Raw genomic sequence first — 15,361 nt, 5'->3', positions numbered from 1 at the left:
AAGGCACCGCCGCGACTGGGAAGGGGGAGAGCGGCAGGTGTGGAGGCGGCCAGCAGGGGCGGTGGGTGCGTAGGGAATGGGGCAGGGGTACGGGATTTCGGAGTGGCCGACACATCAGCCAGCCGAGTGCCCGGCGGGAGCCAGGCAGGGGGCGTCGGGTGCCAGCCCGGCGACCCTGGAGGCGGTGGCGGCGGCGGGACGTGAAGCGGGGAGGCCATTTCCTCGCTGCGCCCCTGGCGGAGCCGGGTTTGCTTGCTCTTGGCTGTCGCCGCCGCGCGAGTCGACCGCCGGGCGGGCTGGAGGGGAAACCAGGTCACCGGTTCGCAGACGCGTCGCGGAGCGTGCGCCCCGGGCTTGAAGGAACAGCGCCCGGGGAGCTGGCCGGGGCGGGACGGGCGCGCTGGGGGCCGGGAGAGGCGGGGACTCCGGTGCCCCGGCCACGCTCGCTTCCTACGCCTATAAAAGTGGAGTGGCAGAGGAGGGCCGGTGCGGCCCTGCCGGCGGCCGCCTCTCTTCCCCCAAGGAGTTGACATTTTGCAGGACTCGCGCGACGTCCCGTCGCCAGCGCTCCCCGGGACCCCGCCGCCGGAGGAGGGGGCGGAGGAGGGTGGAGACTGCGGGGCTTGGCCAAGGAAGGCGCACATCCTCGGGCGGGCGGCCGTGACGCGGCGGGGATTAACTTTGCATGAATAATGTGAGTGCGCTTGGAAAGGAGACCTTCTACTCCCCGGGCTCGGGCGAGCGCGCCCGCCGGCTGCCGTCCCCGGGCAGGGGCACCCAACCCAACCGGCTCCAGGGCACTGGTAATTTGGCGAGAGGACCGCGCGGAGGCACGGGTGAGGGTGGGAGTGTCGGGGAGGCGGGAGGAGGGGGCGACAGTTTCAAATGTCCAGAAGGGTGGGCAGGATGGTGACGGAGGTGTCGCGGGAAAGTGAAGGGTTGCGAGAGGCGAGCTGAGCGCGCGCAGGCAGGCGGACGGGCGTGGGTGAGTGGGTGGGGGGTGTCAGTCAGCCGCCCTGTTTCCACGGGGTTTCTGAGCCCCAGGTTTGAGCGGAGGCGCCCCCCCTCCACGGGACTGGGGCGCCGCGCGGCGGCGCTCCGAGAGCCACAGCGTGGGCAGTGGCGGAGCAGGGTGGCCGGGGGCCCGCTCCAATCGCAGCGGCTCCGTTCCTCAAACCCCAACCAGGCTGTTGACAGGCTCCTTGTGAAATGTAGTTTGGCATCCTCAGCGCCGAACCCAGTGGAAGTTTCCATGATGAGGAAGTTCTGTGACACGGGGATTCGGAAAAGGTTGGCAGACATGGGGCGTGCGGTTTAAAGGGACTGTGGGTCCCCATCCCCCCGTTTGCTCCTGCCCCGGAACTGCCGGGTTTGGAAAGGAGAATAATCCTGAATATTGGCGTGCGCTGTCGCCGGTGCCTGGTGACTTCGCTTCTCTCCGCCTCCTGTGGGAGTCGGTGGCGGTTTCGCGAGGCTCCCGAGTCGCACTTCTTTGCCTCGGTTCTCTTGACGCAGCATCTTCGTCTGAGTGGCCTGAAGTTGGTTCTGACGCCGCGAGTGGTGGCCGCCGTGCGCTCCCCCGCCCCCGCGCCACCCCTCGGAGGAACTAATCTGGGGGAGTTTTTTACTCCTCCTGGATTTTGTCCTTCTTAAGGTGTCGTCGTCGCTTTAGAGAAGGATGTCCCACTGACCACTGTAGGATTATTATTAGGGCTAAGTCTTCCGATTTGTCGGGGAGAGGGAGCATGGGATACGTTTTTATTTATGAATGTATTAGTTTTAAAGGTATAATTTCCCCAAATGGGAAATTTCAAAGGGAGTCAAAGAAAAGTGTGTACCTGAACAGACAAGCTCAGAGTCCCCATCCTCCCCTCTCCACACAGATTTAGACTTTGTGACGGTTCCAGTACTACCCCACCCGCCCCCGTGAGTAAATGAATTCGAAACAGTCTTCCCCTTAGCATGTTACTGGTCTCGCGTGCTGCTGATGCTGTTTTAAAGACCTGTTTTTGAAGTTCAAAGCCATAAAGCGTTCCTTGGACAGTGTATTAATATCAGAACAGAGCAATTTTTATAATGATCAAAGTCAGGTGTTGTAGACCTCACAGGCAGTATCTTTACATTACTTTGCCCATGTTAGTTCAATATGCTTATGTACATTATCGTAATGTGTAGCATGCACTGAATTGCAAAGTAAAAATCGTATTTTAGTAAAAATATTCCATGATTCACTCTGAACATTCACTGTGACTGCTCCCTCGTTCACTTCTGTTTACCTCTTATTCCGTAACAAGTCAGAGACTAGGAAACATTTTCTAAGGTGTTTTGATGAAAAGTATTTTGAGCAGTGGATGTTTTCAAACGTTTTCATGCCACTTGGCTAAGGGTTCTAATCGACTCTCATAGAAATTCAATAGTAAGTGGTTTATTCAGGGTGTTATATATGGGAAGCATTGGGGAACAGCCATTTATTGTTTGTGATTGTTAAACACGTACTATCAGAATTTTGTTTTAGTGAATTTCAAAGTTTTGGTATATGTTGGAAGGAGAGGGCAGTGTGTTTGGTAGCAAATACAATTTGCTTTTGTTTTCCAGTGAGTGAAAGTAAATGATTCTGAATATAGGCACAGAACTATTTTTTATGGAGCAATTCCTGTTGGCCTCACAATTCCAAGGCATAATTTTATTGACATTGGAATATTGTTTTCACAGAGTAACTGACTTTACAAGAATAATAAACTTGCCATTTCTCCCCTAAAGATTCTTGGTAGTAAATTCTGCTATAGAGATGAATTAAGACAGTTTCCTTTCAATCAATGTTTTTGAGAAAAGGTGATTTCTCAAAATTTCCTTAAGAAAGTTATGGATTCCTTTCCTTTTCTGGGGGTTTTTGCAGTTGATTGAAACACAGGGTGTGGGGAGCTGCACATGGGCTGGCCCATCTCTCTTTTTAGTAAGCTCGTCTTTTTGATGGAAATCAGAGTCAAGGCGATGGGTTTCTTTAGCTCGTTTTTGTCCTTCCACTGTAAGATTATGTGTCACCTTCTTCAAAAGCCTTCTCCTGACGACTTGAGCAAAGGCAGTCCCTCATTCCTTCTGAGACATTGCTTTTTTGTTTCCTTTCCCCGCACCCCCTTTCTTGGTCTTATGTGCAATCTGAATTGTTCATTTCAATTGGCGCTTACAGATTACCTGTCTCTTGTGTCTAGAATGTAGAGTCCATGAGAAACAGTGTCTTGGCTACTTCCTTCACTCTCGATTCTCCAGCATCTTGAATCGTGCTTGGTACACAGTAGGTGCTAAATCAATCTTTTCTGAATAAAGGGATGGCTGTGCCCAAACACTGTGTTCCCCCAACTACCTGACTAAGCATCCTAAATGAGTACCCGTTGAGTTTTGCCAAGATCTGTGCCCATATATGCGGGAGCCATGCATAGACGGGTCAGTCTTGGTTCATCTCTCTCTTTCTCTCTTCTGAGGTGAAAGCTAGCTTCATTTTGTGTAGTGACAAAGCAGTTATTTCTGCAGGCTTTTTCTGGAGGCATTTGCCTTGAGTACATGAAATTCCTCAGCAGCAGCTTGTCTATACCTGATTCCCTGAAGACTTTGACCTTCAATACTCTGGGTTTCAGCAGAATTTTTATGAGTTCCAGAGGTACTGTCAGGGCTAAGAGTGAAATTCCAGAAAACAGACATTACTGGGTGATAGCAATGCCTCCCCTCACTCAGTAGGTTCTAGCGGGCGTCTCCAGCTGAACCACAAAAGTGATGGCTGGAGAAGGGGCAGAGGGACTGTCAGGATCCCGCACAAGATAGAAAGAGCCCTTGGAGGAAGATTAGAAATATTCTGGTGGTTACCCTGCGTTATAAATTAAGTCCATCAGCCTCTCCCTTTGCCCCACTTTTCCATTTCCCTAAACAGATTTTGAACTAGATGCCTATGGGAAATACCGCATTCTCAGAGTTTTCAAGTGATGGAGCCGTGATACCCAAGGGGTTATCTTCAAAGTAGCTAGTCATGGAAACTCTTTTGACAAATGAGTCTAAAAGGAAGTTACAATGGATGATTGTGAGAATGTGTTTTTGTTTATAACATTTCGGCTTTCAGAACCATGTCTGAGTAAACACGTAGTAAAAATTCCACAGAATCATGAGACTGGTAAAAATGGTAGCAGACAAAATATAATTAAGCTGAAATCCTAAATGTTTATTGCTTTTGAGTATTTCATTTAGCTCTGAGTTTCTCAGTAGCCAGGTTAATAGGAAAAAGGGAACTGGAGTATGCATTAAAGTTACAAGGATAGATCAGATAACATTGGCTGTGTGCTTACTATGGTGCCTGACAGCTAGTATGTACTCCTATGAAATATCCAATCATACAGTGGTCTGTACTTGAACTTTAGTTCTCCAGGGAATGAAGATAAGTTCTTTATGTGATCATGTCTTTCACCAACCCTAGCATGGAAAAAAAAAATGCAAAAGGCTTAATGAGAAAAGTAACCCAGTGGGAGTTTACCTTCGGAGCCTAAGCTACCCATGGTCTAGCAGTAGAGATTCTGGTGATTGTCCCCGGGACAGAAATAGAGCTCCGAAAACCTAGAGGAATGAATGGCTGACATGTTCTTGAGGCTGACTCTCTCAAATATCCAGTGTCACGGCCAAGCTTTTCACTAAAGCAATCTGAGAGGACAGGACCGCCAGGTACTTGAAAATGACACTATGGTCACAAACCTCTCTGAACAGGTCGTCTCGATGCTTTGTGCTCTAGTCTATCTAGCCTTTATCTTCCAGTATGGACATTTGTTTTTGTGTCCATTTCTGTCTTCCCCCAGGAACTGTGATGAGGGCCTATGGGTTTATTCATCCTTGACGGCCAGCACCTAGCAGAGGGCCTCACACATGAGCACAGAGAAAGGCTTGTTGGAAGGATGAATCAAGGGTGAGAAAGGTGGTGCCTCTGGTTCTCCTCTGCTCCTGGGAACAAGCATGGCCTTCTCACTTGATTTTGCCCCAGGTGAATGTTTGCTGCCTGGGTGACGTCATATCACAGCCGAGGATTTTGCTTGAAGGGCTGAGTCTAGTGTCTGAACTGGTGCAGTAATGGGTGGCAGGTTAACTCCTTGCTTTATCTGAAGTCATTCTGAGTACTTGATTTGATTCCTTATCCACTGTACACAAATCTGTATGGACACTATGCACCTGGCCTTGCCAGTCATTTGGTAGCTCAGCATGCAGCCCCGTGAGTGACCTTTGAAACAATATGCTTATATTCTGAAATGGTCCATACATATTAGGGTCTCTTATATGGCGCCCTAAGTGAGAAAAGTTATTTTAATCTGAGGAGGGGGTTGTAGTTTCTGTAGCTCATGTGTGTTAGTACAACTTGCAGTGGGATTCACCCAGAATTCTCCTGGGATCCAGGTGGTATGCGACTGAGTACGTCCAGGCCTGTGAGTGTCTGGTTAAGGATGTTCATTTCCACTTTGTTCCCTAACTTATTAGTCAAATGACATTTAAGTAAGTGGGGGTGGGGAGGTGGAACTACCCAAATCACTGAGTCACAAGGAATGCATTTCCATATCCTCCTCTCGGGAACCTGGCCAACTGACAGCTAGGGTAATGATCTATGTTCAGTACTGACGTTGTTTTGTCCATACTGTCCTAATTTCAAGGGACCTTGGAGACTTTACGGACTGGCAGTTCTTGCCCAGTACTATTTTTATTAAGCGAGAAGCTGAGCGCTATTGTGAACTTAGGTGTCTTTTCCAAATGGCAAGTCAGGAGAGCCTGGGATTAGGACCAGGAACCTTGACTCTCTGTCCCAGGAAGCATACTATAGCCTTTACAATGTGACAGTCAGACACACATGTACACACACACATGCACATACATGTATACATGCACATACACACATATACACATATACAAGGGTATGTATACATCACATAATATATGTATATTATAATAGCTAATGTGTATGTAACAACAATGTTTATTATAACATACATCTGTGTATACACACTGAGAGTGACTATAGATAGGGCACATATAGTAATTAGGAAAGGATTGATCTGAACTGTTATTTATTCAACTTCTTAGTTCCAACAGAGAACCTTCAAGGGTTATGTTTCCTTTTCTGCAATAAAAAATCTAGGGATTTAGCCCTGGCTGGTGTGGCTCAGTGGGAGTGCTGGCCTACAAAACAGGGGGTTACCAGTTCAATTCCCAGTCAGGGCACATGCCTCGGTTGTAGGGCGTGTCCCCTGGGGTGCACGAGAGGCAACCACACATTGCTGTTTCTCCCCCTCTCTTTCTTCCTCCCTGCTCCTCTGTGAGAATGAATAGACATAATCTTTTTTAAAAATTAGGGATTTATTCAGAAAGTCTTGAGTTATATGCACTAAAGTAAAAGCTTGGACAAAGGAATGCACATGGAGAGCAGGTATGTCTTCTTAATTTAGGAAACACACTGCATGACCACTCTGGTGGCTCAGGAGTGTTTGCAGTGAAGAGAGTAAAGAAGGTAGTCATGGTTTTAATGGTGTAACGTACGATCGTGACATTCAGGAACCCACTGAGGATTCTGACTCTTTCGGTATCATGTTGCTCTTTAGTTCTCAGGATGGCTCGGATGTTATCCCCTTTTTTTGTTTCCCTTAGGAGACTCTGTTTCCCTAGATTTCAACAATGGTGTCACAGAATGGGTGCTCAAACAATTATTGATAGCAGTCCTGGCATTGGGGTCAGTTTTTCCTGTCTCTCTTCCATAGCGTAAATGTCTCTCACCTACTTGCATGTCCTTACATGCAGAATCTGCCTCTGCGACGAGTGTGTGCCATGTTCTCATGCAGAGTGAGAAAGGCGCTGCTTGTTTCTGGCTTTGCCTGTGGTTCCCATGCCCAGCTTCCAGATCACAGGGAGAATTCCATAGTCACGCTGCTGTCCCAAGCCACAAATCTTGTCATCACTTTTAGTCCCCCTTAATCCTGAATATTTTTGCAAATCCTCATATTATTTTACTTTTCATTTATTTTACTATTTACTTATATTACTCTTTGGTCAGCTATGTTTGGGAAATCCTGGGTTGAACAACTTAGCGCAAGAGTGTTCAGAGCCTAGTATTTTTATACTAGAGGGCATCATGAATATCCAAGAGGGGAAGTAGGGAGCAAAACACTTATCTGTGTGTTTGTGCATGAGTATGCACATGTGTGTGTGTGTGTGTCTGTGCATGTCTATAAATCTTCAAATGGCTAAAATTCAAATGGCAGGAAGTTGTGAGGAAGAGTCCCTAGTTTTACACTTCAAAAAACTAGTCTCAGACTATCCTGGCACAATATGGGAATTGATTTAGTGTGGGACAGTGTTTCTTAGCTTCTAAAATATTGGCATTTGGGGCCAGATAATTCTTTGCAGTGGAGGGCTGTTCTGTGTGATGTAGGCTGTTTGGTATCATCACTGGCCTCTCCCCAGCAGACACCAGTATCTGCCCCACACTCCACTCGCAACGACCCAGACTGTCTCCAGATACTGCTAAATGTCTTGTAGGAAACAGATCCACCCCCATTGAAAACCACTGGTGTAGAGTTAAGAACCAGGACTGTGCAGTGGGAATAGAGAGATTCCTATTCTGGCTTCCCCTGCCTTTGTTGTATGTGCTCAGTTTCATCTATAACATGTAAAAAGTAAACAAAATAATGTAGCACATGACCCAGAGTTAAGTATTTCTAAACATTAGCCATTTGTACTGGTGGTAAAATTAATACTTAAACAGGCAATTACAGTATTGGTAAGGTCTATGATGAAATAAGTACAGCGCACAGTGAGATCCCATAGTTGGGAATGGGGAGCGTGCTAGGCAGTAAGAACATCATCTACAAATGAACAAAGTGGGGTGAAAGTATGAAGTGTCTGGGGAATTTCAAGGGCCCCAAGAATTGCAAGGAGCCCAATTATCTGACTGTCATGAAAACAACAATAAATGAAGCTGTTGGGCCTGGTAGAGGTCCATGGTGAAGACTTTCCTGACCAAAATAAAGAAGATGGAATTCGTCTGGATAACATGAAGAAACTGAGTGTTCAGGAAATCAGACTTTTATTTTAGAAGATTTCTTTGGAATAGATCTTGAGTGGAAGAGAGAGTAGAAATGATGAGCCCAGTTGGAGACTCCTAGAATAATCCCTTGAGAGATGATGGTTTCCGGAACGAGGGGGTTACATGTTGCTGTGAAGTCTTTGGGAACAGATTTGACTTCTTCCAAAATATAGGGAAAAAATTCTAATTTAATTCTAATAATGAATATTCTTAGCAAGCTAGATCTGCAATTAGGGAGATTTCAAGTTCAATTGGAAAGAAGATTACATAATTGATTCTCTTTAAAATGTTTTTCAAATGAAGCTTAAAGACCATCTCACAGCCTTTTTGTAGCTGAATATTACTCAGCTGTTGCATGTACGTGCCTGCATGCTTGTGTCAGGCAGAAAGAGACATCTACATGACTACGCTGAGCTAGCCTTGCGGGGCTGAGATTCACTGTGCCGTATTAAGTGTCAATTTTCCAACTGATAGGAATTTTATTTCTTTAATGATCAAAATTAGGGATGTCAGAGAATATGAGTAAATGATTTAATGTGAGTGATACTATGTAAATACCACCTCATTAAAAATAAAAATGTTTTGAACAAGTCTTTGACTTATATGAGCTTTGATTTCCTCAGTCATAAAATGGTGGGAGTAGATAAGTTAGACAATGTCCAAGTCATCGTCAGTCTAGGGGGTGGCGAACACTGTCTTCAATGGGCCCTGTAATAAATAATTTCAGCTCTTCGGGGTATGTGGTGTCTGTAGAGGCTACTCAACTCTTTGTTGTAGTGTGAAAGCAGCCATAGATAATGTGTAAACAGGCCGGCATGGCTGTGGACCAGTAAAAATTTGTTTACGAAAACAGATTGTGGGTTGTAGTTTGCTAGCTCCGGGGGCCCAAGAGGAGGCTGGTAGAAATATAACATGAACCATGTATGTACTGTATATAGTTTAAAATTTTCTAGTAGCCACATTATGAATAAATACAAAGCCATCAGTGGGTTTAATTTCAATAAAATATTTTATCCCACCCAATATATTCAAAGTATTATTAACATGTAATCAATAGAAAAGTATCAGTGAGATATTTTATTTTTTTAATATTTTATTTATTTATTTTTAGACAGAGGGGAAGGGAGAAGAAAGTGGGAGAGAAACATCAATGTGTGGTTGCCTCTCACGTATCCCCTACTGGGGACCTGACCTGCAACCCAGGCATGTGCCCTAACTGGGAATCGAACCAGTAACCCTTTGCTTCACAGGCCCACGCTCAATCCCCTGAGCTACACCAGCCAGAGCTATTTTTTATTAAATCTTACATATGTGCTATGTATTTATATTTGCAGCACATCTTAATTTCAACTAGTCACATTTTAAGTGTTCAACAGCCATTTGTAGCTAGTAGCCACTAGTAATTGTGGCAACCCAACTTCAGCCTTCAAAATCTATTTTATTAGATTCATGCAAAAATAACTTATATACATTATTTCAAGTGGTTGAGGTGCTTGCTTTTTCTTGCCACATATACTGGCTAGAAAAAATCAATATACTTTGAAATAAAAAATGCACAGTAGCTGAAAAACTAGAAGTTCATTTTTTACTCATGTGAAGTTGAAAATTGCTCTTTCTGATTGACTGGAAGCTGTGCTCCCCAGTGGTTCATGGGGGTCTCCATACCTTTCGTCTTGGGCTCCTCCATCTTTAGCTCATGGCTTACAAGGCCATGTGTTCATTGCATCAGACCAGTGATGAGAATGAGAATGGAGAATTGAGAAGTTCATCAGCTTCCTAACCGTGTTGTCTTGGAAGTAACATAAAGTCATTTTGCTTAAATGCCACTGTCAAGGAGGAATCACATGGCCCTAGCAAAATGCATCAGAGTGAGAAAGATAGTCCCTACTGAGAAGTTGCTTTCTGGTGTTGACTCTATACTCCAGAATGGGGAACAAGAATTGCTTGGGGGACTGTCTGAGCCACACCATACAACTCTGTGTTTTAATTCTTATGTGGATCTCAGCACTGTCTTGCTGTTTCAGAAGACATGGGCAAGGGATGGAAACATCTTTATAGCAGTGAGGTAACCCAGTCCTATTTTTTGGTGCAGCACAACCCTCCTATCTGACCTAATTCTGTTTCCTCCCTTCTTTCCACTGTTAAGGGCCCATCTTCATTTTTGCTAGTCCTGGTTTTTCCTTTTAGTCTGTGACTATTGTGTTGATTTCCTTGGTAGATCAATGTTGGTCCTAATGTGCACATAGTATTGGGAGCTTGTGATCAATCCTGCTATTACTGGCACATCATTAATGTGCTGATTTATTTTGAAGGGAAATAAAATTTAAAGTAGAGTTATGAAAGAGCAGAGGCCAGAACTGATTCTTGGTGTATTGACAGAGAGGTTTCGAAGCCATTTTCCTGGAATCATTTTACAGTGCTTTAGACTGTTTAAATAAATGGCTCATTGCATAATATCTTGACTAAAAATACCAATTTTTAATATTTATCCCACTTATCATTGCTTACTACAATGGGAACCCTTTTTTCAAAGTCAAAAGGGATGCTTTTATTTTCTTCTCTTCCCAAATTATCAATGTGCTTTATCAAATATTTAACCAGGTCTGGAGAAGCACCTCTCATGAAAGAAATTTAAGAGGGCCATGAATAATAAAAGTGAAAAGAACAAAGAAACTTTTTCCTTCTAACTATGCATATTTTATCTTTTTGAAAACCTTACCATTTAATTATTATTAAAATGTCTTATTCTAAGAAGTAAGGGAATAGAAAGGGCACATGCCTTTTGGACTATCAAGAAATAAAACTAACCAATGATAAGAAGTATCATTCTGAGGATACATAAAAAAATAAGGAAATAAATGTTCACCTTTATATTATCCTAGGTAAAACTGTTTTCAACTCCACAAGTCTAATTTTGTAAAATATTTAGCAATTTTTTGAAAATTAAAATTCAAAATATTAAGAACTTAATCTTGACAAATCCCTCTCAGATACAGAATTTAGCTAATACTTGACATTCTATAATAGGAGAGAGATCATTCTCTCAATAATCCCCAATTTATCAGTGGCTCATCACTAGGTTCTCTGGGGCTCAGGGTAACCCACAGTATAGATGCCAGTAAAGTCTTATTTTAAAGACCAGTCACAGAGCAGGGATTGGCCGACTGTGTTGTAGGAAGAGTAGAAGCTGGGGATTCAGGCCCTGGATTGAATGACAGCTGGAACATTGGGGAGAGACATCAGTGGGTAGGGGTGGGTGGTAGACATCCACCCAGGGGTTGAGTCGGTTGCCTGGTTTTGCCACCTTCTACCTGTGCTCTCCCAGGTACCTCCTCTGTTCAATGAAACAATATTGGTACTTCACAGCATTGTGGAGATGATTAAAAGACATGATGGTTATTAACTGCTGAGCATGTGCAGTGCCTGGTAAGTGTTCAATACACAGAAAACTATTTTATTATCATTTTGTTTTTACCAAGGCCATAAAAGTGATTGTGTTAAATAAGCCTGCACCCTGGCAGTAAGGGGCATTATTATCTAAAAGGCAGGAAATCAAAGAGAGGGGCCAGAGGTCAATCTCCAAATCTCTTTGAGCTCACAAATTTTGTGTTATTTACTTTATTTAGTTCTGAGTTGTTATTATGTGTTTATTGGTGAGAACCTCCTTTTTATAGATGACCCAGCATTTTTCAGCCTCAGGAGATATATTCCAAGGTCAATCCTAGAAGTCAGTGAACCCTCAGGGTTTGTGGAAAATGAGCGTAATCGATGTTCAGTTACCAGCCCAGGTAACCAAATTTGCATTCAGGTAACCCAGAATTTGCATTCTGGCCCCTTGAATGCAAATTTGGCTCTCACTGATACTGAATGTGGGGCTTAAGCTGACTACTGCACTTATTTTTTTTATTTTTTAATTTTGTTATCCTCACCTCTGGACATGCTTATTGAGAGGGGAAGGCAGGGAGAGAAACACTGATTGGTTACCCTTTGTTTGCGCCCTAACTGGGGCCAAACCTGCAACCCAGTCACGTGCTTTGATTGGGAATTGAACCCATGATTTTCCCATTTACAGAACAATGTTCCAACCAACTGAGCCACATCAGCTGGGTCTTACGTCTTTTTTTAACAGCAGCTACTCCCCTCCCTTATTCTGATGCTCTTCTGCCATTCAAATTCAAACTTCTATCCTTCAAAGTTCGATAAGTATTTTCCCTTGCTTCTGCTTCATCCCAGATTCACAATATCCTTCATTCACGGAGCTCCAGAAATTCTGCTGTAATTAATGAGGATTGAGATCCAAATTTTCTCCGCTTCTGCTCAGCTGAAACCTGCCCCATCAATGACAGTTGCCCTGACCCCTTTGCCTCAAGATGCGTGGTTAGTTGCTCACTATATGTATTCTTCACTGTTCACTGTCCAGGCCTCATATGTATCAATGAGTTGGATTTGTTTTTGCTTTGGGTTTTTGTGTTTTTGTGGGGTTTTTGGTTTTTTTTTTCTCCTGGATTTGAAGTTCCAAGAGGGCAGGTGCTGTCTGTGTGTTAATCAAGTTTAGTGGAGTCTAGAAGCACAGGCCCAGCTGTAGGTGCTGAGTAATCCTTTCCTGTTGTTTTTATGTAATTAGGATGAATCTAATTTTAAAATGAACAACCGTGTGCCGGGTGTCCTCAGATGAACCAGAATATACACTTACAAGGCCCTGCTGTCCTGCATTATAAATAAGGGAACAGGTTGTCCAGCAAAAAAGCAATGCTATTCTTTTCCCTGAAAAAAAAAAGTTATTCACGCATTAGAAATGACACAGAAGATCTTCCTGTCTCTTCAACTAAGCTGAGAAGAAATCAGGGTCCCAGAGTGAAAGTTCTCTGCAAAGATGAAATCCAACAAAAATCTATGATCTGAGAAAAATGGCTTCTGAGGATTTGTAAAGAAAGGGCCCTAAGAATGGTTTACTGCGGCCTGATTTCTCAACTTGTATGACCGCAAAGACTTCCTTTGATGGTAGGTTCAGGTTTCTGCAGGGGCAACATTCGGAAACGGGAAAGCGTCAAGCTACCTTGCTGTTTAAATGCCTCTTTGGCTAAATGAGGAGTCTCTCGGACCCTTGGCTGCAGTGGCATCTTTCACAACTCCTAGCTTTTGTGTGGGCTTTTTTTTCCTTAAGATTTTCAGTGTCTCAGAATCCCCACTACATGGAAGATGAGCGATCAACATCACCCTGAGTGGTGTTACAATTCGTTTCTCCTCTGTCTCTAGCAGTGTTTTGAAACAACTCACCTCTGCTGTTCTGCGGTAAAGTTTCACGTGAACTGAGGTGGTCAGTCCTCTTTGTCTTTGCCTCCTTCCCACGCTAGAGTAAGACCCCCTTCTCAGAGTCAAGGTTGTTAACGTCTTCCATGACTGCTGGCAGAAGTTTGACTTCAGGGGCATTTGAGACTAGTAGGAATTATGTTGTATTTCCTTCCTGCCATTCTTGAGCAAAAAAAAAAAAAAAAAAACAAACGTGGTTTTCCTTCTTCTCTCAATGGGAGGGAAAGGAATTTGCCAGAACTTGTGTGTCTGATGATCTGAGAGAAGTGGGACTAGGAGGAGCCCAATAATGCGGTGCCCAGACCTTGGGGATAGAAAAACCAGCCCTTCGGGAAGAGGGTTGCTGTGGACTCAGAGAGCTCATCCATCAGGGGAACCTGAGCATCCGGTGGCTGGCAGCCCAGCATTCCTTCAAAAGACTTACCATTGACTTCAGGTTCCCTGGAAGCAGACCCTGAGATGAAAGTTCAAGGGCGAGTTATTTTAGGTGGGAGGTGAAGAAAACAGGAGTAGGAGAATGAAGAAGGGAGCCAGGGCAAGACCAGATGACCAAAAGGGGGTGAAATCACACCAGTTACCACTATGGGCATGTAGAGCTAAGCCACATGGGGGAACTCTGGGAGGCAACGAGGAACATGTGCTCACAGTTACCCCACCCAAGAAGCAAGGGAGTATGTATTGATTCTCCAAAAACTGTCAGGGATTAGGCAAGGACTGCCTCCAGAAGCCACTGAGTCCCTGACATTTCAGGACTGCCACTTGGGCAGCCAAGAGCACGCCTCCAGGCAGAGGAATGCAGTTTGGGGCAGTTGGAAGGCAAGCTGGTGGGCACTGAAGTGAAGCCCAGTGGGAAAGGGTCAGGTACCAGCAGCATCTGTACTATACGTTAGCTTTTCTCGTTGTTGGCATATGACCATGTGCTCAGACCATAGCCCCGTGTACAGTGAGGATCACTGGTCTCCTTTGCACTTATGCCTCATTCTCTCGAGGTACAGATTGCCTTTCACTGGAGCAGTGGACCTGACCCCCTTAGCGATGGGTACAGGATCAAGTACAGAGAGAGCCACAGGGCAGGGTTTTTCAGCCTCGGCACTATTGATATTTGGGGGCAGACAACTATCTGTTGTGGGGGGCTGCCCTGTGCCTTGTAGAATGTTTAGCAGCATCCCTGGCCTCTACCCACTAGATGCCATTACCATTGCACTGCCAAGTTGTGACGATCAAAAATTGTCCAGACGTTGCCAAATGTCCCTTGGCAGGCGTAATCGTCCCCACGGAAAGCCACTGCCTCGGGCCTTCTTTCCAAATCTTGATCCTTCCCCCCCCAAGCTCCTCATCAATTGTACTTCCCTATTTATTATGATTCTAGTCCTCAGGGAGGGTGGGGGAGACATGCTACACTCTGGAATAATTGGATGTTTTTCCCAGTTGATTTCGGTACACCTGCACTTACCCTGCTTCGTCCTACTCTGGCCAGGAATCACTGTCCTCTTCCGTCTGTGTTTCTCCCCACCCCCCTTCCTCTCTCTTCTCTCCATCTGCATTGTGGGCAACTGCAATTTGGAAGATGCCCCTTTAAATCTCTACCCCGTCTCCCTTTAAATTGAGTCTCCGGCTCAGTTTAATAAAGCAAACACTATAATGGCGAATCAGCTAATAAGGTGTATGTTAAAATGCAACATATTTTTTTTAAATTTTGTTCATCCATTCTTTTATCAATCATCTATCCAAATATGTGCCAGGTACCTGCGTGGGTACAGCGGTGAGCAACACACTGCCTTGCTAGAGAAGTTTTCAAAATAGGAAGAAGACAGCCTTATCTGAACGAAGAATATTTTTACTTCATCAATACACATATGCCTCAAATTCTGGAGGCCTCCAGTACACGAAGTTAGTATTATATGAGAAACAGTTATAATTACGGCTTGGTATTTCCTAGTCCGGGAACCCCAATTC

General features: G+C 44.6%; 1 protein-coding gene across 3 annotated transcripts in view; it reads left to right on the top strand.

The window, feature by feature from the left end:
- Positions 1-481: 481 nt before the first annotated feature.
- Positions 482-15,361, top strand: part of THRB (thyroid hormone receptor beta) — a 332,868-nt gene continuing 317,988 nt past the window's right edge. For all 3 annotated transcript variants that reach the window (XM_037070685.1, XM_037070683.1, XM_037070684.1), the window contains exon 1: positions 482-803. The gene's annotated coding sequence lies outside the window, so the exon portion shown is untranslated. The remainder of the gene's footprint in view (positions 804-15,361) is intronic.

The sequence above is a fragment of the Sturnira hondurensis genome, unplaced genomic scaffold (assembly GCF_014824575.4).
Source record: "Sturnira hondurensis isolate 20B ecotype Veracruz unplaced genomic scaffold, ASM1482457v3 Scaffold0019006, whole genome shotgun sequence".
Classification (NCBI taxonomy): Eukaryota; Metazoa; Chordata; class Mammalia; order Chiroptera; family Phyllostomidae; genus Sturnira; species Sturnira hondurensis.
Note: the sequence above shows the minus strand (reverse complement) of the source record. Positions and strands in the feature narration are given on the sequence as shown.